Below are 26,346 nucleotides of genomic sequence, written 5' to 3'. Positions count from 1 at the left end.
CAGCATTTACCTGGAGTGATTTGGGGAAATCAAGGAAAACCTAAATCTGGATGGCCGGACGCGGTTTTGACCCATCGTCTTCTGGATTGCGAGTTCAGTTTGCTAATCTCCGCACCACCTCACTCGCTGTTCATTTGCACTGGTTATGTTCTCGGTTGTTGCAATGAATCTTTCAGTGGTGTCTCATTGTCAATTAAGTTCTTGTTATTGTTACATATCGCCGTACATTGTCACTTTTAACACATTAGCGGCCAGCCTCCTATATGTAGAACACTTGCTTTCCGTTGTTCAAGCAGTTAATACAGGGTAGTTGTGTGTCTATACAGGGTGGTCCATTGGTAGTGAACAGGCCAAATATCTCACGAAATAAGCGTCAAACGAAAAAACTACAAAGAACAAAACTCGTCTAGCTCGAAGGGGGAAACCAGATGGCGCTATGGTTGCCCCGCTAGATGGTGCTGCCATAGGTCAGACGGATATCAACTGCGTTTTTTTAAAATAGGAACCCCTATTTTTTATTACATATTCGTGTAGTACGTAAAGAAATATGAATGTTTTAATTGGACCACTTCTTTCGCTTTGTGATAGATGGCACTGTACTAGTCACAAACGTATAAGTACGTGGTATGACGTAACATTCCGCCAGTGCGGGGGGTATTTGCTTCGTGATACATTACCCGTGTTAAAATGGACCGTTTACCGATTTCCGAAAAGGTCGATATCGTGTTTATTTATGGCTGTTGTGATCAAAATGCCCAACTGGCGTGTGCTATGTATGCTGCTCGGTATCCTGAACGACACCATCCAAGTGTCCGGACGGTTCGCCGGATTGTTACGTTATTTAAGGAAACAGGAAGTGTTCAGCCACATGTGAAACGTCACCACGACCTGCAACAAATGATGATGCCCAAGTAGGTGTTTTGGCTGCTGTCGCGGCTAATCCGCGCATAAGTAGCAGACAAATTGCGCGAGAATCGGGAATCTCAAAAACGTCGGTGTTGAGAATGCTACGTCAACATCGATTCTACCCGTACCATATTTCTACACTCCTGGAAATTGAAATAAGAACACCGTGAATTCATTGTCCCAGGAAGGGGAAACTTTATTGACATATTCCTGGGGTCAGATACATCACATGATCACACTGACAGAACCACAGGCACATAGACACAGGCAACAGAGCATGCACAATGTCGGCACTAGTACAGTGTATATCCACCTTTCGCAGCAATGCAGGCTGCTATTCTCCCATGGAGACGATCGTAGAGATGCTGGATGTAGTCCTGTGGAACGGCTTGCCATGCCATTTCCACCTGGCGCCTCAGTTGGACCAGCGTTCGTGCTGGACGTGCAGACCGCGTGAGACGACGCTTCATCCAGTCCCAAACATGCTCAATGGGGGACAGATCCGGAGATCTTGCTGGCCAGGGTAGTTGACTTACACCTTCTAGCGCACGTTAGGTGGCACGGGATACATGCGGACGTGCATTGTCCTGTTGGAACAGCAAGTTCCCTTGCCGGTCTAGGAATGGTACAACGATGGGCTCGATGACGGTTTGGATGTACTCTGCACTATTCAGTGTCCCCTCGACGATCACCAGTGGTGTACGGCCAGTGTAGGAGATCGCTCCCCACACCATGATGCCGGGTGTTGGCCATGTGTGCCTCGGTCGTATGCAGTCCTGATTGTGGCTCTCACCTGCACGGCGCCAAACACGCATACGACCATCATTGGCACCAATGCAGAAGCGACTCTCATCGCTGAAGACGACACGTCTCCATTCGTCCCTCCATTCACGCCTGTCGCGACACCACTGGAGGCGGGCTGCATGATGTTGGGGCGTGAGCGGAAGACGGCCTAACAGTGTGCGGGACCGTAGCCCAGCTTCATGGAGACGGTTGCGAATGGTCCTCGCCGATACCCCAGGAGCAACAGTGTCCCTAATTTGCTGGGAAGTGGCGGTGCGGTCCCCTACGGCACTGCGTAGGATCCTACGGTCTTGGCGTGCATCCGTGCGTCGCTGCGGTCCGGTCCCAGGTCGACGGGCACGTGCACCTTCCGCCGACCACTGGCGACAACATCGATGTACTGTGGAGACCTCACGCCCCACGTGTTGAGCAATTCGGCGGTACGTCCACCCGGCCCCCGCATGCCCACTACACGCCCTCGCTCAAAGTCCGTCAACTGCACATACGGTTCACGTCCACGCTGTCGCGGCATGCTACCAGTGTTAAAGACTGCGATGGAGCTCCGTATGCCACGGCAAACTGGCTGACACTGACGGCGGCGGTGCACAAATGCTGCGCAGCTAGCGCCATTCGACGGCCAACACCGCGGTTCCTGGTGTGTCCGCTGTGCCATGCGTGTGATCATTGCTTGTACAGCCCTCTCGCAGTGTCCGGAGCAAGTATGGTGGGTCTGACACACCGGTGTCAATGTGTTCTTTTTTCCATTTCCAGGAGTGTATGTACCAGGAATTTCATGGCGACGACTTTGAACGTCGTGTACAGTTCTGCCACTGGGCACAAGAGAAATTACGGGACGATGACAATTTTTTTTTGCATGCGTTCTATTTAGTGACGAAGCGTCATTCACCAACAGCTGTAACGTAAACCGTCGTAATATGCTCTATTGGGCAACGGAAAATCCACGATGGCTGCGACAAGTGCAACATCAGCGACCTTGGCGGGTTAATGTACGGTGCGCCATTATGGGAGGAAGGATAATTGGCCCCCATTTTATCGATGGCAATCTAAATGGTGCAGTGTATGTTGATTTCCTACGTAATGTTCTACCGATGTTACTACCAGATTTTTCGCTGCATGACAGAATGATGATGTACTTCCAACATGATGGATGTCCGGCACATAGCTCGAGTGCGGTTAAAGCGGTATTGAATAGCATATTTCATGACAGATGGATTGGTCGTCGAAGCACCATACCATGGCCCGCACGCTCACCGGATCTGCCGTACACGGATTTCTTTCTGTGGGGAAAGTTGAAAGATATTTGCTATCGTGATCCACCGACAAAGCCTGACAACATGCGTCAGAGCACTTTTATTGCATGTGCGAACTACTCGCTGTTGAGAGGAATGTCGTTACACATTTGCCAAATGCATTGAGGTTGACGTACATCATTTTGAGGATTTATTGCATTAATGTGGTATTTATGTACAGGTAATCACGCTGTAACAGCATGCGTTCTCAGAAATGATAAGTTTACAAAGGTACATGTATCACATTGGAACAACCGAAATAAAATGTTCAAACGTAGCTACGTTCTGTATTTTAGTTTAAAAAAACCTACCTGTTACCAACTGTTTGTCTAAAATTGTGAGCCATATGTTTGTGACTATTACAGAGCCATCTATCACAAAGCGAACAAAGTGGTCCAACTAAAACATTCATATTTCTTTACGTACTACACGGATATGTAATAAAAATGGGGGTTCCTATTTTTAAAAAAAACGCAGTTGACCTATGGCAGCGCCATCTAGCGGGCCAGCCATAGTGCCATCTGGTTTCCCCGTTCAAGCTAGACAAGTTTCGTTCTTTGTAGTTTTTTCGTTTGATGTTTATTTCGTGAGATATTTGGCTCGGTCAAGACCAATGGACCACCCTGTATATCTGTATATTTATACAGACAATATTTCAATATTCCGCCGCTGAGTAGGCAAGGCCAAGGGCACATGATCGTAAGGTCGAAGCTGCAGAACCACACGCTTTACTGCATAATTTTTGTACACAATTACTTCTTGGTTTGAAATAGTAACAGAGCTAGGACTGATCCTTGAAGTGAGGTCTGTTGGTGACTAGCGGCACTGGCTTCAATGTCCTGAAGAGGTCTGTCGGTCAACGTATCACTGCGGCTTCTCTCGTCACAAAGTGTTATATTATGGATAAAGAACCCAGGTACATTGAAAGCACCACTAGAATCTTGCAGATTGACAAGCAGAATATGGACAGAGTAAAATGTTTGCTATTTGTTATTTGCTGTTTGCTATCCTGCCAGAAGTCGCATTTCTGATATGTATGGCCTATTAGATTTTTTCACAAAATGTCAATTTTCCCAGTGTATCACGTTTGTGTATAAGTCAGTAGCGTTTTTGTTTTGCTTTTTGATATTCCGATACCTATGGGCTTATTTATTGATTGCCATTGTTATGTATATTTCACTGTTGTGAGTTTAGATGTTATCATTCTATCATGTGGATATAGCGAGTGGAAGTGTGGACGCTAGAGAATGGAGTACCAAGTGGAGAGATCCGAACAATTCCGACACATTCTTCCGTTTAAGTTCTATAGAGGGGTGACAGATGCTGTGACAGCCAGAAATATTTGCGCCGTGTGTGGAGATTAATGACACTGGACAGAGCAAGGCAAGAAAATGATTTTCTCGTTTTAAGGAGGATCGTTTTAGGAAAAAAAACGAGACCAGGACGGCTGCGTGAAGCAATACTACTCCATGATCTCCATGATACTCCATGATAACGGCCACCACACGCTGCCAGACTGAGAAAAAACACTATACAGAAGACGGGTTGTGAAGTCATTCCGCTCCCATCGTATTCGCCTAATCTTGCTAATCTTGCACCCTCAGGTTTCCATCTTTTGCACTCTCTATCGGACAACTCTCAAGGAACTTCATTTCTGAGTGAAAATGCTTTCCGAATGTTGCTCGACGAGTTCGCCTCAAAACCACGTTATTTCTACAGTCGCGGAATCGAGAAGTTACTCCAGCGTTGGCAGACTGACTGTAGAAAATAGTGAGAGAAAATATACAGGGTAACAATTATTGAACTATATCAAATAAAATAGTCATAATGAAATAAAATTTTCATAAATTCGGTAAGGTTCGCGGTAGGACGTTCAAACTGCACTGTTGGTCACGGGGCATGATGGAATTAGTATGGTTTGGTTTAGCGAAGAAGCCCACTTTCATTTGGATGGGTTGGTCAGCAAGCAAAATTGGCGCATCTGGGGGGCCGACAATCCGCGTTTCGCAATCGAGAAGTCTGTTCACCCTCAACGGTTGACTGAGCGGTGTGCAACGTCCAGTCACGGAATAATCGGTGCGATATTCTTTCACGATACGGTAGCTACTGCCGAACGGTACATGAAGGTTTTGGAAGACGATTTCATCCCCATTATCCAAAGTGACCCTAATATCGACAGGATGTGGTTCATGCAAGACGAAGCTCGACCCCATTGAAGCAGGAGAGTGTTTTATGTCCCGGAGGAGCACTTTTGGGACCACATTGTGGCTCTGGGGTACCCAGAGGCCACTACCATGGGCCTCGATTGGCCACCGTATTCTGGGGATGGGAACACATGCGGCTCATCTTCGTGTGGCTGCATTAAAGACAAGATGTACAGTAATTGCTGAGCTGAAAGCAGGCATTCAGGACATCATCAATGTTTAGACACTTCGTCGGGTCATGCAGAATTTCGCTATTCATCTGTGCCACATCATAGCCAATGATGGCAGGCATATCGAACATGTCATGACCCAAATCTGAATATCTTACATGTTGAACAAAGTGTGTGGCTCCGTAGATTCTAACTAATTTGTGTTTTTCTTTTCATATAGTTCAGTAATTGCCAGCCTGTATTATTGATGACAAAAGTCCCTGTTATGTGTTTCTGTTGTGTTTATTAAACTTACGGAAAAACGCTACGAACTAATGCACCAACCCAGCAGAATCTTACAAATCTAAATATTTCGTTATCTTCTATGTTGGCTGGTGTTGCAGTTTAGAAGTGTGTTGTATATTAGATTTTTCCACAGAATATCATTTTTCCCAATGAATTGGGGTACCAGATCCCTTAGTTCCTGATCCAGGTGAAGCGTGTGTTTATGCCACCGCGACGCACTTCCCGGAACCCAGTGCACCACGCCTCGCCTCCACGCCAGGGGCTGCAATTTGTTTTTCCCTCGGCCCGGCGTTCCGGGGCGCCGCGGCGCGATGAGACGATAGAGCGCGTAGTCGCCGGCCGGGCATTGTGCCGGCTGCCGGCTGCTGGCGCCGAGAGCCCTCGAGGTGGGCGGCGCCGCCCCCCCCCCCCCCCCCCCCCCCGCGATGGGCGCCGGAGATTAGCCGTGTCTCGGCGCCGGTGCGTGCTGCGCGCCTCACCTCTGCCTGTCGTATCCAGTGTCGTCGCTGACACATGTGTCAGCCCGCCGATACGCCTTTGGATGACGTTGTCACCGCCCGACTACAGTACTTGCACCACTTTGTTGGCCCCCTGTGGAACATAACTCTGTGTACCTCCACTAAGGCAGAACACAAGGGGGAAGTCGATGATCAAACGTCGGGGATGCCCCGCCAAGATTAAGGCACGCTAGTTACTGTCAACTGTCAAGGATAATTATTACCGTAGTCCTGCTGTAATATTCATACACTCATCAAGCACAAAGTACAGCTCTACGAGGCATCGTACTGTGTCTTTGCCTTCCTCCGACCACTGAACTGACTTAACAGTTACAGGTTTTGACGCGACTTCTGAAGAGAGTGTAAATTAGCATTTTTCTCCATGTCAAGTTATTGCCGCATGTGATCCGTGGCACACTGAGGACCGAACTCTGGGTCTGGATTTCTTCCCTTGCATTTACCCACCGCTTCCTGGAGTCGCACAGACAGTCAAAATTTATTACGCTCATCACGAATTCTCGACAGGATCGTTGGTCTCACATCGAGCCTTCATAATCCCTAACTTTATATTGTCTTAAGCAGAACTTTGAATGGTACTCAAGTTTATGCAAAAACCCACAGAACAACCAAAATAAAACAGATTCGGTGTTGCATATATGTAGGGTGAAGATATGAATGAAAACTTGCACGAGGGCCGGTATTCGAACTTGGGTCTCCTGTTCACTGGGTAGATGAGTTAACCACTGTGCTCCTCTTACAGTGTGGCTTTGCAGAACTCCACGGACAACCCTAACACGTCTCCCTCTTCAATCCAAATTCCCATTCACTGCTCAACACACTTCTTTCGAGGCTGAGGTGCTATTCTCTTTAGCTGGAGAGATCCAGCATTGCTGTTCGAGTTTAGGCGAAGACCAAGTGTGCTGAGGCGTGAAAGTGAATTTGTACTGAGGAGGGAGGGAGCCAGTGTAGTTTGTGCAGTTGCTAAAGCCACTGTGCCAGTGTGGCGTCGTCGCTGGCACATCTGACTAGTGAGCACGTGACTTCGACTCAAATCCTGGGCTTGATGAAAATTTTCACTCGACGTTTGATTTTACGTATATCCATCATAGATGTTTGAGACTTGACTCCGTGTCAGTGCGATGCTATCTTACCAGCTAGGATATTTACAGAGGACTGTCTGGACAAGAGTGAACACGCTGAAACGGTGTTTTAAGGAGATTTTTAGTTAGTTATTTTAGTATTTTTTTTAACGTTATGTCTTGTAACACAACCTCGTGATGTATAATTCTACTTAACTCTCCGCATTTTTCACAAATCTGAGACTGACTGTGACCCCTACACCTATTCCTGCTCAACTGCTTCGCATGAAAACTCTTTAATAAATAATAACCTAAAAATTATGTAATAAAAGTTGCTTCTGGTGTGGCATAACACACACTTTCGGCCGCTATATAACACTGATTCGAATTTGCCGTTACTTTCTACATCGATCTTTTTACATTCATCTACTTCATCAGATTTATTCGTGTAGTTCGAGTTTACTTATTTAATTTCTCTTCCACGAATCATCCACAGCTTTACTATCTTATGACTGGAAGTCACAGCCTCCCGTTATTCACAGTGATATAACAGGTTTTGTTGCAAAGCCTAACTTGAGAGCACAAGTAATCTTAATTTTGGCACTTTTTAAGGAAAGCTTTTTGAAGTTTAGGAATTTCGGTCGAAGCACGAAGTCAAAATGCCTCAGCACCAATAACTAGTTTTACTTAAAAGACAATGAGTTAATTACTAAGAATTAATTAAAACCGCGATAGAGACACGCTGATATCTTTAATATTTACTTTGCCTACACAAAATCTAATGACAGATTCGCAGTCCTTTGGTCTATCGGAATCATCCGGCCCATATCACAATAACACTGTAACATCGACGAGTACATATTGATTTAAGGTAACTACACATAGCCTAAATATTTGTAAATATCTACGGTTTATAAATGTTAAAACCTTACGAATTAATAACAGCTGACTGTTCCTGTACTACTAGAACACATCATCAGCTTCTCTCGCGAGATATCCCATCTTTTTCATTGGCCATCATCCATAAGTGCAGTGGCCATAATCAGCTCTATCCGAAATGAATCATCGAAGCCCTGATTTTCAAACAAAAATGTCTCTATCTCACCCTGCATATGGTAACACTAACTCGGTACCACATTAATGTAGATGACTACTTGATCACCGAATCAAATTTTTACCTTCCTAATTTATAACATTCACTTTGATGACGTTGGGACTAGGAAACTAGTAATTTAAAAAGGAGCACGGCTAACTATGATGTTTATTAACAATGTCTACCATAATCGACACTGGACTGGGCAACAGAATTATCGAACATTAGTTCACGTCACTGACAGATATGAATTCCTACCAGAGTGAAAACTGAAGGAAGACGTTTCATTGTAGTGTGGACTATGTGCCGTAAGAAAAGGATACTACATATGAGTGGAATGTTAACCATGCAAGTGTGAGGCATGCATGAATTAGGGAAACTGACAGAGAGCATTGATACTTTAGCAGAAAGTACTACAGAACTTGTAAGATACCATCATGGAATGGCTAGTTAGAGCACCTATAATTAAAGCTTTGATAGGTAACAGGATGGATCATTCTGGGACCTCGCTTTTCTGAAAGAACGAACAGGACCATTATGTGAGCTGAAAGAATGACTTTAAATCTATTCAATAGTTACATAATCTCCCAAAGAGTAAAGTTGATATCCTGCGGTAGATGTTAACTATACCGCGGGCTAAATTTCTTCCCCAACCACGCTTCAAATTACATGTTGATTACCATTTCAACCTACAGACTGAAGCGGCTAAGCGCAACAGTCAACTCTGTTGTCTTCCACCAGCAATATAATAAATTTTCTTGCAGTTTAACAAAAGTGCCCTGATTCGTTCCGTGGCACTTCACATGGAAATGTCCGCTATATCGCACGCTGCAGCTTCGTAGACTTATTCAGAGCGCAGGAAACAAGACAAGAAAACTAACAATACCCACGCATGGTTTATATAGTAGGATTTAGAAACAAAAGTAGCCGCGTTAAACCCTCTTTGACTTCACTGAAGCGCTACTTTGCTGCCGACGTTATTCTGATGAGAGATTATATATCGATACTTCTAATTAAAAGTATTTCAATGCTATAAATTATTATCGATATTATAGATCACCTCTCTCCTGTATGAGTATGAGCCTGATTATATTGATCTTAATTAAAAGAGCGGTTTATAGGCAGTATGAAGGGAAAGATTTGTCTGACAGAAGAGGAAACAGGGATCGATACAGAAGAGAGAGGTTCTGACATTAGAATCAAAATTTAAAAGAACTTTGGAACAGTTACAATCAAATAAGGCAGAATGGCTGGATAACACTTCACAGAATTTCTAAAATCCTTGGGGGAAGAGACAACAAAATTACTACTCACGTTGGTGTGTAAAATGCACGAATGTGGCGACGTACCATCTGACTTTCGGAAAAATATCATTCACACAATTTCGAAGAATGCAAGAGTTAACTAGTGCGCGAATTAGGACACGATTAGCTTAACAGTTTCTGCATTCAAGTTGCTGACAAGAACGATAGGCAGAAGATTGGAAAATAAAATTGAGGATATGTAAGGAATGTAAAGGCACCAGAGAGGTACTCCTGACGTTGCGGTTGATAATGGAAAGAAGACTAAAGAAAAATTAAGACACGTTCATAGGATTTGTCGACCTGGAAAAAGCGGTCGAAAATGTAAAATGGTGCAAGATATTTGAAATTCTTAGAAAAACAGGTGTAAGCTATAGGGAGGGACTGGTAATATACAGCCAGGAGGGAATAATAAGAGCGGACGACCAAAACCGAACCGCTCGGATTAAAAAAGGTGAAAGACAAAATAAATGGCTCTGAGCACTAAGGTCATCAGTCCCCTAGAACTTAGAACTACTTAAACCTAACTAACCTAAGGACATCACACACACCCATGCCCGAGTCAGGATTCGAACCTGCGACCGTAGCGGTCGCGCGGTTCAAGACTGTAGCGCCTAGAACCACTCGGCCACTCCGGCCGGCTGGTGAAAGACAGGGATGTAGTCTTTCGCCCATACTGGCCAATGTATACAACGAACAAACAATGATGGAAATAAGATAAAAGTTCAAGAGTGGAAATAAAATTCAGATTGAAAGAATATCTGTGATAAGATTCGCTGATGACGCTGCTGTCCTGGGTGAAAGTGAAGATGAATTACGTGATCTGCTGAATGGAATGAACAGTCTAATGAGAACACTAAATAGACCGAGAGTAGATCGAAGAAAGACAACAGTAATGAGAAGTAACGGAAGTGAAAATAGTCAGAAACTTAACATCAGGATTAATTGTTACGAAGTATATTTAAGGACTTCTATCGAGGCAGCAAAATAACCAAAGACGGACGAAGCTAGGGTGACATCAAAGGCAGTCTCGCACTGGCAAAAGGAGAATTCCTGCCCAAGACCACTCTACTAGCATAAAAAAAGGCTCTGAGCACTATGGGCCTTAACATCTGTGATCATCAATCCCCTAGAACTTAGAACTACTTAAACCTAACTAAACTAAGGACATCACACACATCAATGCCCGAGGCAGGATTCGAACCTGCGACCGTAGCGGTCACGCGGTTCCGGACTGAAGCGCCTAGAACCGCACGGCCACACCGGCTGGCCTAGCATCAAACATAGGATCTAATTTGAGGAAAAAATTTCTGAGAATGTACGTCTGTAGCACAGCATTGTATGGTAGTGAAACGTGGAACAGAAGAGAATCGAAGCATTTGAGATGTGGTGCTACAGACGAATGTCGAAAATTAGGTGGGCTGATAAGGTGAGGAGGTTCTGCGCAGTATCGGAGAGGGAAGGAATATGTGGATAACACTGCCAAGGAGAGGGTATATGATGATAGGACATCTATTAAGACACCAGGGAATGACTTCCATGGTACTAGTGGAAGCTGTAGTTGGTAAAAACTGTAGATGAATACAGAGCTTGGAATTCGTTCAGCAAATAATTGAGGACGTAGGTTGCAATTGCTGCTTGTGAAATAAGATATTGGTACAGGAGAGGAATAAAACTAATCAGAAGTCTGATGACTTAAAGGAAAAAAAGTACTGCAGATGTTATTCCCTGATCTCTTCACACATGTGCTGTTATCTTTTCCCTTCTTCTTCTCAGTGCTGTCTGTATGTTCCGTCCTAAGACGATTCTGCGGAGAATATTCTCATTCCTTATCCTATAATTCGACTTAATATAGAACAATCTTCTGTAGCACCACATCCCAAACGCTTCTATTCTTTGCTGTTCCGATTTTCCCATAGTCCATGTTTCACTACCATTGCCGTGCTTCGAACGTAAATCTACCGAATTTCCCTCCTTCAAATTACAAATAGACTTTTTTTGGCCCAAGGACACCTTCTTCCCCTATGCTAGTCTGCATTTTATGTCCTTTATTTATGTCGTTAGCAAGGTAGGAGAAATCTTTTACTTCGTAATTACCAACTTTGGAGTTACTAGGCCATGCACGGCTCATGTTCATCCCATTAATTGTTTGTCATCTCCTATTACAGTACTGCCACCTCGTTTTCTTATTGCATTTACTGGCGTCACTAACTTCCTGCCTTACTTGCCCGTGAGTGGCAGCAGCAGCGCTTATCGATAAGCGCGCTATCGTACCATCTCTGGAGCGACCGGTAGTATTTTCGGGTCGTCGTGTGTTAGGTAAGGAGTGAGTGGGAGACGCACAAGCAGTGCAGTCGCGACGGAGCAGAAGTCGCGGACGGACCAGCAATCCAGTCGGTCGGTTGGCGTGGAGCAGCAAGCAAGCCCCCGTCACGCGGAGTGCTAAGAAGCTCGTCGCCCACCGATCTTGGACATAAAGGTTGAGTCCTCACTTAACTTACTATCGAGCCTCAACTGTTTACATTTCTTCCTTTGATCATGGTTGTCGCTTTTGGGACATTCCGGCGAGCAACAACGTGCGTGTATTTAAATTGGCTAAGATTCCAGCCGTCTTCCTATGGAATTTAACTTACTTTACTCCCTGTTATGGAAGTTCACCAGCGGTATCTTCTGCCTTGTGGCCGTTGACGTTCCGGTTATCTGCCCTGGTCGTTGACGTAATTTTAAGCAGTGTATTTTTCTCGTCGTGTTGTTGCTGTCCAGCAGGGAGTGTAGCTCGACAGCTCAGGTGTCGTTGGTCATTGTGAGCGTCAATATTCCGTGTGTCGTGTATTGAAATCTTGTGGTCGTTTTGCTGGTCGCATGGAGCGGAACTGATCTGATTGGTCGGTTGGCTGTCTGTCGGTTGGATTGCCTTCAGATTAAGAAGTTGTTGGATAGGCTGCATGTCTCACCTAAACGGGCGTCAGTGTTACAATCCCAGGCCGACCCCTGGAAACTTCGAGCGCCGTTCCTAGTGTGTTATGTAGTAATTTCCCTGTTCGAATAGTAGCTATTTTGTTGATGTGTGGCTTTCAGCCGAGTATCAACATCTCTTAAATTAATGTTCTTGTTTTGCCCTTAAGGTATGAGATTGTTATATTTTTATATGGGGCATTCTACCACATTTTACTGGAGAGGTTTTAAGGTAAGGCCTCCTGCCTTTTGGATTGAACCTCTTTCTAGGCCTTAAGCTATTAAACATATTTTGTTGATATGTGGCCTTCAGCCGAATTTTAATACCTCTTAAATTAATGTCCTTGTCTTTCCCTTAAGGCATGAGATTGTTATTCTTTATTTTATATGAAATGTTTTAAGATACGGCCTTCTGCCCTTTAAAATTGAAACTCTTCTTCTAGGGCTTAAGCCGTTAAACTATTTGTTGTTGAACGGGCTTCAGCCGAGTATTAATATCTCTTAAATTAATCTTCTTGTCTTGCCCTTAAGGCATAAGATTGTTATCCTTTTGAATGGGGCCTTTAGCCCAATTTGCATGAAATGTTTTTAAGATAAGGCCTTTTGGGTTTTGGTTGAAACGCCTCTTATTGCTTAATATGCGACCTCCAGACTAGTTTCATTAAAATTAAATTCCTAAGGCTTTCAGCCGATTAGATTGAAGATTTAGAAAATATTCTTTGGTGAAACCTCCAGAAGAACCTCGTATTTGAATTTTGCTTAAGCCTTGTGTCTTGGATCTTGAGTATGACCTTCTGCCGATCTAAAGTTAATCAAAGGAGGTCGATTAAAGTTTTGAGTGTTTTGCATCCTTGATGTAATATTGTGTGTTGATAAATAAAGTTTGTACGTTGAGTGCAACTGACTGGAACTCATTTCGGCCCCTCTCCACAACCTAATTGGGTCTGTCCTGATAGCCCAGGCATTTCAGTTACGTTTCTCGCTATTCTCATTCCTGCTACATTTCATAATTTTTTTTTCTTTTTCCGGTTTACTGTCAGTCCGTATTCTGTAGTCATTGGACTGATCATTCCATTCAACAGATCCTGTAATTCTTCAACACATTTAATGAGGGTAGCAATGTCATCAGTGTATCCTATCAGTGACACCCTTTCACCCTGTGTTTTAATCCCACCTTTGAACCATCCTTCTGTTTCCGCCATTGTTTCTCCTGTGTAAAGAAAAATTTGGAAATTTGTGGTAAAGTCTTATGGGACCAAACTGCTGAGGCCTTCGGTCCCTAAGCTTACACACTATTCAGTCTAACTTAAACAAACATACGCTAATGACGACTCACACACCCATGCCCGAGGGAGAACAGGAAACTCCGACGGGGGGAGCCGCGCGGACCGTGCCAAGACGCCTGAGACCACGCGTCTACCCCGCGCGGCTCTGTGTAAAGACTGAATAGTCTTGTCTTACACCCCGTTTAATCCGAGCACTTCGTTATTAGTCTTCCAGTGTTGTTTATCTCCTCTTGGTTGTTGCAGATACTTTATAATACTCGTCTTTGGATATACGTGACTCCTATTTATCTCAGAATTTCATACGTATTGCACCATTCTACCTTTCCTAACACTTTATCCAGGCCGACAAAGGAACGTGTCTTCATTTTTCTTCAGTCTTGCTTCTGTTATCAAGCGCAACGTGAAAACTACCCTTCCAAAAGCCAAACTGACCGTCTCCTAACAGACCTTGAGTTTTCTTTTCCACTCTTCTGTACATTATTCTTGTGAGCAACTTGATGCATGAACTGTTAAGCCGATTGTACAATAGTTCTCGCAATCAACTGCTCTTGCTACCTATGGCATTGTGTGGATAATATTCCTCCAAAAACCTGACGGTAGGTCGCGAGTCTCGTAGTTTCTGCACACTAGTTTCAATAGTCGTTTAATGCGCACTTTCAAGTGATTTTAGAAATTACGATGGGGTGTTATCCATCAAATGGCTCTGAGCACTATGGGACTTAACTTCTGAGGTCATCAGTCCCCTAGAACGTAGAACTACGTAAAACCAACTAACCTCAGGACATCACACACACCCATGCCCGAGGCAGGATTCGAACCTGCGACCGTATCGGTCGCGCGGTTCCAGACTGTAGTGCCTAGAACCGCTCGGCCACCCCGGCTGGCTGTTATCCATCCCTGCTTCCTTATTTGATCTAATGTTTTATGTACCACTTTTAAATTCTAATACTGGATCACCTATCTCTCCCACATAAAATAGATTTCTTTTATGACTTCATCGGAGAGTTCATCCCCTTCATATAGGCCTTCAGTGTGCCCATTCCACCAATCTGCTCTGGCGGACAGTGGTATTACCAATGCACTCTTAATGCCGCCAGATTGTTTTGGCTTTTCTACATCTACATCTACATTGATACTCCGCAAGCCACCCAACGGTGTGTGGCGGACGGCACTTTACGTGCCACTGTCATTACCTCCCTTTCCTGTTCCAGTCGCGTATGGTTCGCGGGAAGAACGACTGTCTGAAAGCCTCCGTGCGCGCTCTAATCTCTCTAATTTTACATTCGTGATCTCCTCGGGAGGTATAAGTAGGGGGAAGCAATATATTCGATACCTCATCCAGAAACGCACCCTCTCGAAACCTGGCGAGCAAGCTACACCGCGATGCAGAGCGCCTCTCTTGCAGAGTCTGCCACTTGAGTTTATTAAACATCTCCGTAACGCTATCACGGTTACCAAATAACCCTGTGACGAAACGCGCCGCTCTTCTTTGGATCTTCTCTATCTCCTCCGTCAAACCGATATGGTACGGATCCCACACTGATGAGCAATACTCAAGTATAGGTCGAACGAGTGTTTTGTAAGCCACCTCCTTTCTTGATGGACTACATTTTCTAAGCACTCTCCCAATGAATCTCAACCTGGTACCCGCCTTACCAACAATTAATTTTATATGATCATTCCACTTCAAATCGTTCCGTACGCATACTCCCAGATATTTTACAGAAGTAACTGCTACCAGTGTTTGTTCCTCTATCATATAATCATACAATAAAGGATCCTTCTTTCTATGTATTCGCAATACATTACATTTGTCTATGTTAAGGGTCAGTTGCCACTCCCTGCACCAAGTGCCTATCCGCTGCAGATCTTCCTGCATTTCGCTACAATTTTCTAATGCTGCAACTTCTCTGTATACTACAGCATCATCCGCGAAAAGCCGCATGGAACTTCCGACACTTTCTACTAAGTCATTTATATATATTGTGAAAAGCAATGGTCCCATAACACTCCCCTGTGGCACGCCAGAGGTTACTTTAACGTCTGTAGACGTCTCTCCATTGATGACAACATGCTGTGTTCTGTTTGCTAAAAACTCTTCAATCCAGCCACACAGCTGGTCTGATATTCCGTAGGCTCTTACTTTGTTTATCAGGCGACAGTGCGGAACTGTATCGAACGCCTTCCGGAAGTCAAGAAAAATAGCATCTACCTGGGAACCTGTATCTAATATTTTCTGGGTCTCATGAACAAATAAGGCGAGTTGGGTCTCACACGATCGCTGTTTCCGGAATCCATGTTGATTCCTACAAAGTAGATTCTGGGTTTCCAGAAATGACATGATACGCGAGCAAAAAACATGTTCTAAAATTCTACAAGAGATCGACGTAAGAGATATAGGTCTATAGTTTTGCGCATCTGCTCGACGACCCTTCTTGAAGACTGGGACTATCTGTGCTCTTTTCCAATCATTTGGAACCCTCCGTTCCTCTAGAGACTTGCGGTACACGGCTGTTAGAAGGGGGGCAAGTTCTTTCGCGTACTCTGTGTAGAATCGAATTGGTATCCCGTCAGGTCCAGTGGACTTTCCTCTATTGAGTGATTCCAGTTGCTTTTCTATTCCTTGGACACTTATTTCGATTCAGCCATTTTTTCGTTTGTGCGAGGATTTAGAGAAGGAACTGAAGTGCGGTCTTCCTCTGTGAAACAGCTTTGGAAAAAGGTGTTTAGTATTTCAGCTTTACGCGTGTCATCCTCTGTTTCAATGCCATCATCATCCCGTAGTGTCTGGATATGCTGTTTCGAGCCACTTACTGATTTAACGTAAGACCAGAACTTCCTAGGATTTTCTGTCAAGTCGGTACATAGAATTTCACTTTCGAATTCAATGAACGCTTCACGCATAGCCCTCCTTACGCTAACTTTGACATCGTTTAGCTTCTGTTTGTCTGAGAGGTTATGGCTGCGTTTATACTTGGAGTGGAGCTCTCTTTGCTTTCGCAGTAGTTTCCTAACTTTGTTGTTGTACCACGGTGGGTTTTTCCCGTCCCTCACAGTTTTACTCGGCACGTACCTGTGTAAAACGCATTTTACGATTGCCTTGAACTTTTTCCATAAACACTCAACATTGTCAGTGTCGGAACAGAAATTTTCGTTTTGATCTGTTAGGTAGTCTGAAATCTGCCTTCTATCAATCTTGCTAAACAGATAAACCTTCCTCCCTTTTTTTATATTCCTATTAACTTCCATATTCAGGGATGCTGCAACGGCCTTTTGAACACTGATTCCCTGTTCTGTACATACAGAGTCGAAAAGTTCGGGTCTGTTTGTTATCAGTAGGTCCAAGATGTTATCTCCACGAGTCGGTTCTCTGTTTAATTGCTCGAGGTAATTTTCGGATAGTGCGCTCAGTATAATGTCACTCGATGCTCTGTCCCTACCACCCGTCCTAAACATCTGAGTGTCCCAGTCTACATCTGGTAAATTGAAATCTCCACCTAAGACTATAACATGCTGAGAAAATTTATGTGAAATGTATTCCAAATTTTCTCTCAGTTGTTCTGCCACTAATGCTGCTGAGTCGGGAGGTCGGTAAAAGGAGCCAATTATTAACCTAGTTCGGTTGTTTAGTGTAACCTCCACCCATAATAATTCACAGGAACTATCCACTTCTATTTCACTACAGGATAGACTACTACTAACAGCGACGAACACTCCACCACCGGTTGCATGCAATCTATCCTTTCTAAACACCGTCTGTACCTTTGTAAAAATTTCGGCAGAATTTATCTCTGGCTTAAGCCAGCTTTCTGTACCTATAACGATTTCAGCTTCGGTGCTTTCTATCAGCGCTTGAAGTTCCGGTACTTTACCAACGCAGCTTCGACAGTTGACAATTACAATACCGATTGCTGCTTGGTCCCCGCATGTCCCGACTTTGCCCCGCACCCGTTGAGGCTGTTGCCCTTTCTGTACTTGCCCAAGGCCATCTAACCTAAAAAACCGCCCAGCCCACGCCACACAACCCCTGCTACCCGTGTAGCCGCATGTTGCGTGTAGTGGACTCCTGACCTATCCAGCGGAACCCGAAACCCCACCACCCTATGGCGCAAGTCGAGGAATCTGCAGCCCACACGGTCGCAGAACCGTCTCAGCCTCTGATTCAGACCCTCCACTCGGCTCTGTACCAAAGGTCCGCAGTCAGTCCTGTCGACGATGCTGCAGATGGTGAGCTCTGCTTTCATCCCGCTAGCGAGACTGGCAGTCTTCACCAAATCAGATAGCCGCCGGAAGCCAGAGAGGATTTCCTCCGATCCATAGCGACACACATCATTGGTGCCGACATGAGCGACCATCTGCAGATGGGTGCACCCTGTACCCTTCATGGCATCCGGAAGGAGCCTTTCCACATCTGGAATGACTCCCCACGGTATGCACACGGAGTGCACATTGGTTTTCTTCCCCTCTCTTGCTGCCATTTCCCTAAGGGGCCCCATTACGCGCCTGACGTTGGAGCTCCCAAACACCAGTAACTGGACTGAATCAGTCCTTTTGTTTCACCTGAGACTGTTTTGACTTTTCTACGTGCTGAATCAGTCCTTCTGACGATTATTGGATCTGTCTAATATTTTGAATTAAGTTTAAATCACTTGACAAGTTAGTTGTTTGAGTTAACTTCAAATTAGGTAGTCTGTCTCTGATTAATTAAAGGTTCTTACGTTTTAAAGGAAATTTATAACTTGAAACTATTAGTTCATGAAATTAAGAACACCTTGTCCAGATCTGTTTCAGCGCAACTGGTAGTATCAATAACGGCTTGACTATAGTTCCAGTAGGGCAAAAAAGTCTGTATAGTCGAGGTTTGGCTTGCTGACAATCTGGTGCAAGTCTCTTGGTTGAAGCGGCAGGTCTCCATGACACTGAAACCTTCAAAAGTCCTTATTTCTCTCGCATAAGCCCCACCGGAGTTTGTCCTTGTCCAATGAAAGCATCTCAGTAAGAAATGATTGATAGTCATATAAAGTTCAGTCATTTAAGACAAGAGAGTAACTGGAGTCTTTTTATAGTCGTGAACGCAAACAGGCTTGTCCGCACAGTCACTTTTCATAAATTCCGAAGAATTTAAGCGACGCCGAAATGCCGCTCACTTCAAATCAAGGAGTCGTAGGAAGTCGATAAATTAACGTACTTTCTCTTTCAGAAACTTCTGCTGTAATTTCTAAATAACGCTTTCCACTTACAGACATTTGCAAGTACCTAATTCTCTTGTCTTTTCCCCCATGAACCATGGATCTTGCCGTTGGTGGGGAGACTTGCGTGCCTCAGCGATATAGATAGCCGTACCGTAGGTGCAACCACAACGGAGGGGTATGTGTTGAGAGGCCAGACAAACGTGTGGTTCATGAAGAGGGGCAGCAGCCTTTTCAGTAGTTGCAGGGGCAACAGTCTGGATGATTGACTGATCTGGCATTGTAACACTAACCAAAATAGCCTTGCTGTTCTGGTACTGCGAATGGCTGAAAGCAAGAGGAAACTACAGCCGTAATTTTTCCCGAGGGCATGCAGCTTTACTGTATGGTTCAATGATGATGGCGTCCTCTTGGGTAAAATACTGCGGAGGTAAAATAGTCCCCCATTCGGATCTCCGGGCGGGGACTACTCAAGAGGATGTCGTTATCAGGAGAAAAAAAACTGGCGTTCTATGGATCGGAGCATGGAATGTCAGATCCCTTAATCGGGCAGGTACGTTAGAAAATTTAAAAAGGGAAATGGATAGGTTTGAAGTTAGATATAGTGGGAATTAGTGAAGTTCGGTGGCAGGAGGAACAAGACTTCTGGTAAGGTGACTACAGAGTTATAAACACAAAATCAAATAGGAGTAATGCAGGAGTACATTTAATAATAAATAGGAAAGTAGGAGGAGTACCCGTGGCCTAGGAGTAGCGTCTTTGATTCATAATCAAAACGTCTTCGGTCCCGGGTTCGATTCCCGCCACTGCTTAAATTTTGATAAATAATCAGCATTGGCGGCCGAAGACTTCCGGCATAAGAAGTCAGCCTCATTCTGCCAACGGCCTTGTCAAAGAGGGCGGAGGAGCGGATAGAGGTTCAGAGCACTCTCTCGTCCTAGGGGTGGGAAATTGCCCCTAAAGGCGGAAGAATCAGCAATGATCAACGACATGAGGATGCAAAAGGCAATGGAAACCACTGCATTAAAGACACATAACGTGTATCCACAGGACATGTGGCCTGTAATTGAAGAAGTGTCATGATGATCTCTCCATTGTAAAAAGATTACGGAATAGTCCCCCATTCGGATCTCCGGGAGGGGACTGCCAAGGGGGAGGTTACCATGAGAAAAAGATTGAATAATCAACGAAAGGATAACGTTCTACGAGTCGGCGCGTGGAATGTCAGAAGCTTGAACATGGTAGGGAAACTAGAAAATCTGGAAAGGGAAATGCAAAGGCTCAATCTAGAAGTAGTAGGGGTCAGTGAAGTGGAAGGAAGACAAGGATTTCTGGTCAGATGAGTATCGGGTAATATCAACAGCAATGGTATAACAGGTGTAGGATTCGTTACGAATAGGAAGGTAGGCCAGAGGGTGTGTTACTGTGAACAGTTCAGTGACCGGGTTGTTCTAATCAGAATCGACAGCAGACCAACACCGACAACGATAGTTCAGGTATACATGCCGACGTCACAAGCTGAAGAGGAACAGATAGAGAAAGTGTATGAGGATATTGAAAGGGTAATGCAGTATGTAAAGGGGGACGAAAATCTAATAGTCATGGGCGACTGGAATGCAGTTGTAGGGGAAGGAGTAGAAGAAAAGGTTACAGGAGAATATGGGCTTGGGACAAGGAATGAAAGAGGAGAAAGACTAATTGAGTTCTGTAACAAGTTTCAGCTAGTAGTAGCGAATACCCTGTTCAAGAATCGCAAGAGGAGGAGGTATACTTGGAAAAGGCCGGGAGATACGGGAAGATCTCAATTAGATTACATCATGGTCAGACAGAGATGCCGAAATCAGATACTGGATTGCAAGGCGTACCCAGGAGCAGATGTAGACTCAGATCACAATATAGTAGTGATGAAGAGTAGGCTGCAGTTCAAGACATTATTCAGGAAGAATCAATACGCAAAGAAGTGGGATACGGAAGTACTAAGGAATGACGAGATACGTTTGAAGTTCTCTAACGCTATAGATACAGCAATAAGGAATAGCGCAGTAGGCAGTACAGTTGAAGAGGAATGGAGATCTCTAAAAAGGGCCATCACAGAAGTTGGGAAGGAAAACATAGGTACAAAGAAGGTATCTGCGAAGAAACCATGGGTAACAGAAGAAATACTTCAGTTGATTGATGAAAGGGGGGAGTACAAACATGTTCCGGGAAAATCGGGAATACGGAAACACAAGTCGCTGAGGAATGAAATAAATAGGAAGTGCAGGGAAGCTAAGATGAAGTGGCGCAGGAAAAATGTGAAGACATCGAAAAAGATATTATTGTCGCAAGGACAGACTCAGCATACAGGAAAGTCAAAACAACCTTTGGTGACATTAAAAGCAACGGTGGTAACATTAAGAGTGCAACGGGAATTCCACTGTTAAATGTAGAGGAGAGTGCGGGTAGGTGGAAAGAATACATTGAAAGCCGCTATGAGGGTGAAGATTTGTCTGATGTGATAGAAGAAGAAACAGGAGTCGAATTAGAAGAGATAGGGGATCCAGTATTAGAATCAGAATTTAACAGAGCTTTGGAGGACTTACGGTCAAATAAGGCAGAAGGGTTGGATAACATTCCATCAGAATTTCTAAAATCATTGGAGGAAGTGGCAACAAAACGACTATTCACGTTGGTGTGTAGAATATATGAGTCTGGCGACATCACATCTGACTTTCGGAAAAGCATAATCCACACATTTAGGAAGACGGCAAGAGCTGACAAGTGCGAGAATTATCGCACAATCAGCTTAACAGCTCATGCATCGAAGCTGCTTACAAGAATAATATACAGAAGAATGGAAAAGAAAATTGAGAATGCGCTAGGTGACGATCAGTTTGACTTTAGGAAAAGTAAAGGGACGAGAGAGGCAATTCTGACGTTACGGCTAATAATGGAAGAAAGGCTAAAGAAAAATCAAGACACTTTCATAGGATTTGTCGACCTGGAAAAAGCGTTCGACAGTATAAAATGGTGCAAGCTGTTCGAGATTCTGAAAAAAGTAGGGGTAAGCTATAGGGAGAGACGGGTCATATACAATATGTACAACAACCAAGAGGAAATAATAAGAGTGGACGATCAAGAACGAAGTACTCGTATTAAGAAGGGTGTAAGACAAGGCTGTAGCCTTTCGCCCCTACTCTTCAATCTGTACATCGAGGAAGCAATGATGGAAATAAAAGAAGGTTCAGGAGTGGAATTAAAATACAAGGTGAAAGGATATCAATGATACGATTCGCTGATGACATTGCTATCCTGAGTGAAAGTGAAGAAGAATTAAATGATCTGCTGAACGGAATGAACAGTCTAATCAGTACACAGTATGGTTTGAGAGTAAATCGGAGAAAGACGAAAGTAATGAGAAGTAGTAGAAATGAGAACATCGAGAATCTTAACATCAGGATTGATGGACACCAAGTCAATGAAGTTAAGGAATTCTGCTACCTAGGCAGTAAATTAACCAATGACGGACGGAGCAAGGAGGACATCAAAAGCAGACTCGCTATACCAAAAAAGGCATTCCTGGCCAAGAGTAGTCTACTAATATCAAATACCGGCCTTAATTTGAGGAAGAAATTTCTGAGGATGTACGTCTGGAGTACAGCATTGTGTGGTAGTGAAACATGGACTGTGGGAAAACCGGAACAGAAGAGAATCGAAGCATTTGAGATGTGGTGCTATAGACGAATGTTGAAAATTAGGTGGACTGATAAGGTAAGGAATGAGGAGGTTCTACGCAGAATCGGAGAGGAAAGGAATATGTGGAAAACACTGATAAGGAGAAGGGACAGGATGATAGGACATCAGCTAAGACATGAGGGAATGACTTCCATGGTACTAGAGGGAGCTGTAGAGGGCGAAAACTGTAGAGGAAGACAGAGATTGGAATACGTCAAGCAAATAATTGAGGACGTAGGTTGCAAGTGCTACTCTGAGATGAAGAGGTTAGCACAGGAAAGAAATTCGTAGCGGGCCGCATCAAACCAGTCAGTAGACTGACGACCAAAGAAAAAAAAGGAAAATAGGAATGCGGGTAAGCTACTACAAACAACATAGTGAACGCATTATTGTGGACAAGATAGATACGAAGCCCACGCCTACCACAGTAGTACAAGTTTATACGCCAAGTAGCTCTGCAGATGAAGAAGAAATTGAAGAAATGTATGATGAAATAAAAGATATTATTCAAATAGTGAAGGGAGATGAAAATTTAATAGTCTGGAAACGTAGTAGGTGAATATGGACTCGGGGTAAGAAATGAAAGAGGAAGCCGCCTGGTAGAATTTTGCACAGAGCACAACTTAATCATAGCTAACACTTGGTTCAAGAATCATAAAAGAAGGTTGTATACATGGAAGAAGCCTGGAGATATTGACAGGTTTCAGATAGATTATATAATGGTAAGATAGAGATTTAGGAACCAGGTTTTAAATTGTAAGACATTTCCAGGGGCAGAACTGTAGATTAAAACTGAAGAAACTACAAAAAGGTGGTAATTTAAGGAGATGGGACCTGGACAAACTGACTAAACCAGAAGTTGTAGAGAGTTTCAGGGAAAGCATAAGGGAACAATTGACAAGAATTGGGGGGAAGAAATACAGTAGAAGAAGAATGGGTAGCTTTGAGGGATGAAGTAGTGAAGGCAGGAGAGGATCAAGTAGGTAAAAAGTCGAGGACTAGTAGAAATCCTCGGGTAACAGAAGAAATATTGAATGTAATTGATGAAAGGAGAAAACATAAAAATTCAGTAAATGAAGCAGGCAAAAAGGAATACAAACGTCTCAAAAATGAGATCGACAGGAAGTGTAAAATGGCTAAGCAGGGACGGCTAGAGGACAAATGTAGGGATGTAGAGGCTTATCTCACTAGGGGTAAGATAGATACTGCCTAAAGGAAAATTAAAGAGACCTTTGGAGATAAGAGAACCACTTGTATGAATATCAAGAGCTCAGATGGAAACCCACTTCTAAGCAAAGACGGGAAAGCAGAAAGGAGGAAGGAGTATATAGAGGGTCTATACATGGGCGATATACTTGAGGACAATATTATGGAAATGGAAGAGGATGTAGATGAAGATGAAATGGGAGATATGATACTGCGTGAAGAGTTTGACAGAGCGCTGAAAGACCTAAGTTGAAACAAGGCCCCGGGAGTAGACAGCATGCTCCACATTCGTGATATTATGATGTAATGCAGCCTATTATATACAACCGTCTCGGCACAGAAATGCGAGGCTCGACACCTAGCTTCTTACTATGATGACGGAGGCAGTCGTCGAAAGCAAATACATAACTACGCAACTCGCCCTTTTTCCACATGATATATTGCGAACCATTGATGAAGGGTATCAGACCGATGCCATATTCCTTGACTTCCGGAAAGCGTTTGACTCGGTGCCCCACTGCAGACTCCTAACTAAGGCACGAGCATATGGGACTGGTTCCCAAATACGTGAGTGGCTCGAAGATTTCTTAAGTAATAGAACCCAGTACGTTGTTCTCGATGGTGAGTGTTCATCGGAGGTGAGGGTATCACCTGGAGTGCCACAGGGAAGTGTGGTAGGTCCGCTGTTGTTTTCTATCTGCATAAATGATCTTTTGGATAGGGTGGATAGCAATGTGCGGCTGTTTGCTGATGATGCTGTGGTGTACGGGAAGGTGTCGTTGCTGAGTGACTGTAGGAGGATACAAAATGACTAGGACAGGACTTGTGATTGGTGTAAAGAGTGACAGCTAACTCTAAATATAGATAAATGTAAATTAATGCAGATGAATGGAAAAAAGAATCCTGTAATGTTTGAATATTCCATTAATAGTGTAGTCGAATAAACAGGGTGTTACAAAAAGGTACGACCAAACTTTCAGGAAACATTCCTCACACACAAAGAAAGAAAATATGTTATGTGGACATGTGTCCGGAAACGCTTACTTTCCATGTTAGAGCTCATTTTATTACTTCTCTTCAAATCACATTAATCATGGAATGGAAACAGACAGCAACAGAACGTACCAGCGTGACTTCAAACACTTTGTTACAGCAAGTGTTCAAAATGTCCTCCGTTAGCGAGGATACATACATCCACCCTCCGTCACATGGAATCCCTGATGCGCTGATGCAGCCCTGGAGAATGGCGTATTGTATCACAGCCGTTCACAATACGAACACGAAGAGTGTCTACATTTGGTACCGGGATTGCGTAGACAAGAGCTTTCAAATCGCCCCATAAATGAAAGCCAAGAGGGTTGTGGTCAGGAGAGCGTGGAGGCCATGGAATTGGTCTGCCTCTACCAATCCATCGGTCACCGAATCTGTTGTTGAGAAGCGTACGAAATGTGCAGGAGCTCCATCGCGCATGAACCACATGTTGTGTCGTACTTGTAAAGGCACATGTTCCAGTAGCACAGGTAGAGTATCCCGTATGAAATCATGATAACGTGCTCCACTGAGCGTAGGTGGACGAAACTAAAATGAGCTCTAACATGGAAATTAAGCGTTTCCGGACACATGTCCACATAACATCTTTTCTTTCTTTGTGCGTGAAGAATGGTTCCTGAAAGTTTGGCCTTACCTTTTTGTAACACCCTGAATATTTGGGCGTAACATTGCAGAGCGATATGAGGTGGGACAAGCATGTAATGGCAGTTGTGGGGAAGGCAGATAGTCGTGTTTGGTTCATTGGTAGAATTTTGGGAAGATGTGGTTCATCTGTAAAGGAGACCGCTTATAAAACACTAATACGACCTATTCTTGAGTACTCCTCGAGCGTTTGGGATCCCTATCCGGCCGGATTGAGGGATGACATAGAAGCAATTCAGAGGCGGGCTGCTAGATTTGTTACTGGTAGGTTTGATCATCACGCGATGGTTACGGGAATGCTTCAGGAACTCTGGTGGGAGTCTCTGGAGGAAAGGGGGCGTTCTATTCGTGAATCGCTACTGAGGAAATTTAGAGAACCAGCATTTGAGGCTGACTGCAGTACAATTTTACTGCCGCCAACTTATATTTCGCGGAAAGACCACAAAGATAAGAGAGATTAGGGCTCGCACAGAGGCATATAGGCAGTCATTTTTCCCTCGTTATGTTTGAGAGTGGAACAGGGAGAGAAGATGCTAGTCGTGGTACGAGGTACCCTCCGCCACGCACCGTATGGTGGGTTGCGGAGTATGTATGTAGATGTAGATGTAGAAGTCTGCGGAGTTAACCAAATTTGACACAGTGGACTTCATCCCTATAGACTTCGTAGTCGCACACA

The sequence above is a fragment of the Schistocerca serialis genome, chromosome 5 (genome assembly GCF_023864345.2).
Source record: "Schistocerca serialis cubense isolate TAMUIC-IGC-003099 chromosome 5, iqSchSeri2.2, whole genome shotgun sequence".
Taxonomy (NCBI): Eukaryota; Metazoa; Arthropoda; class Insecta; order Orthoptera; family Acrididae; genus Schistocerca; species Schistocerca serialis.
Note: the sequence above shows the minus strand (reverse complement) of the source record.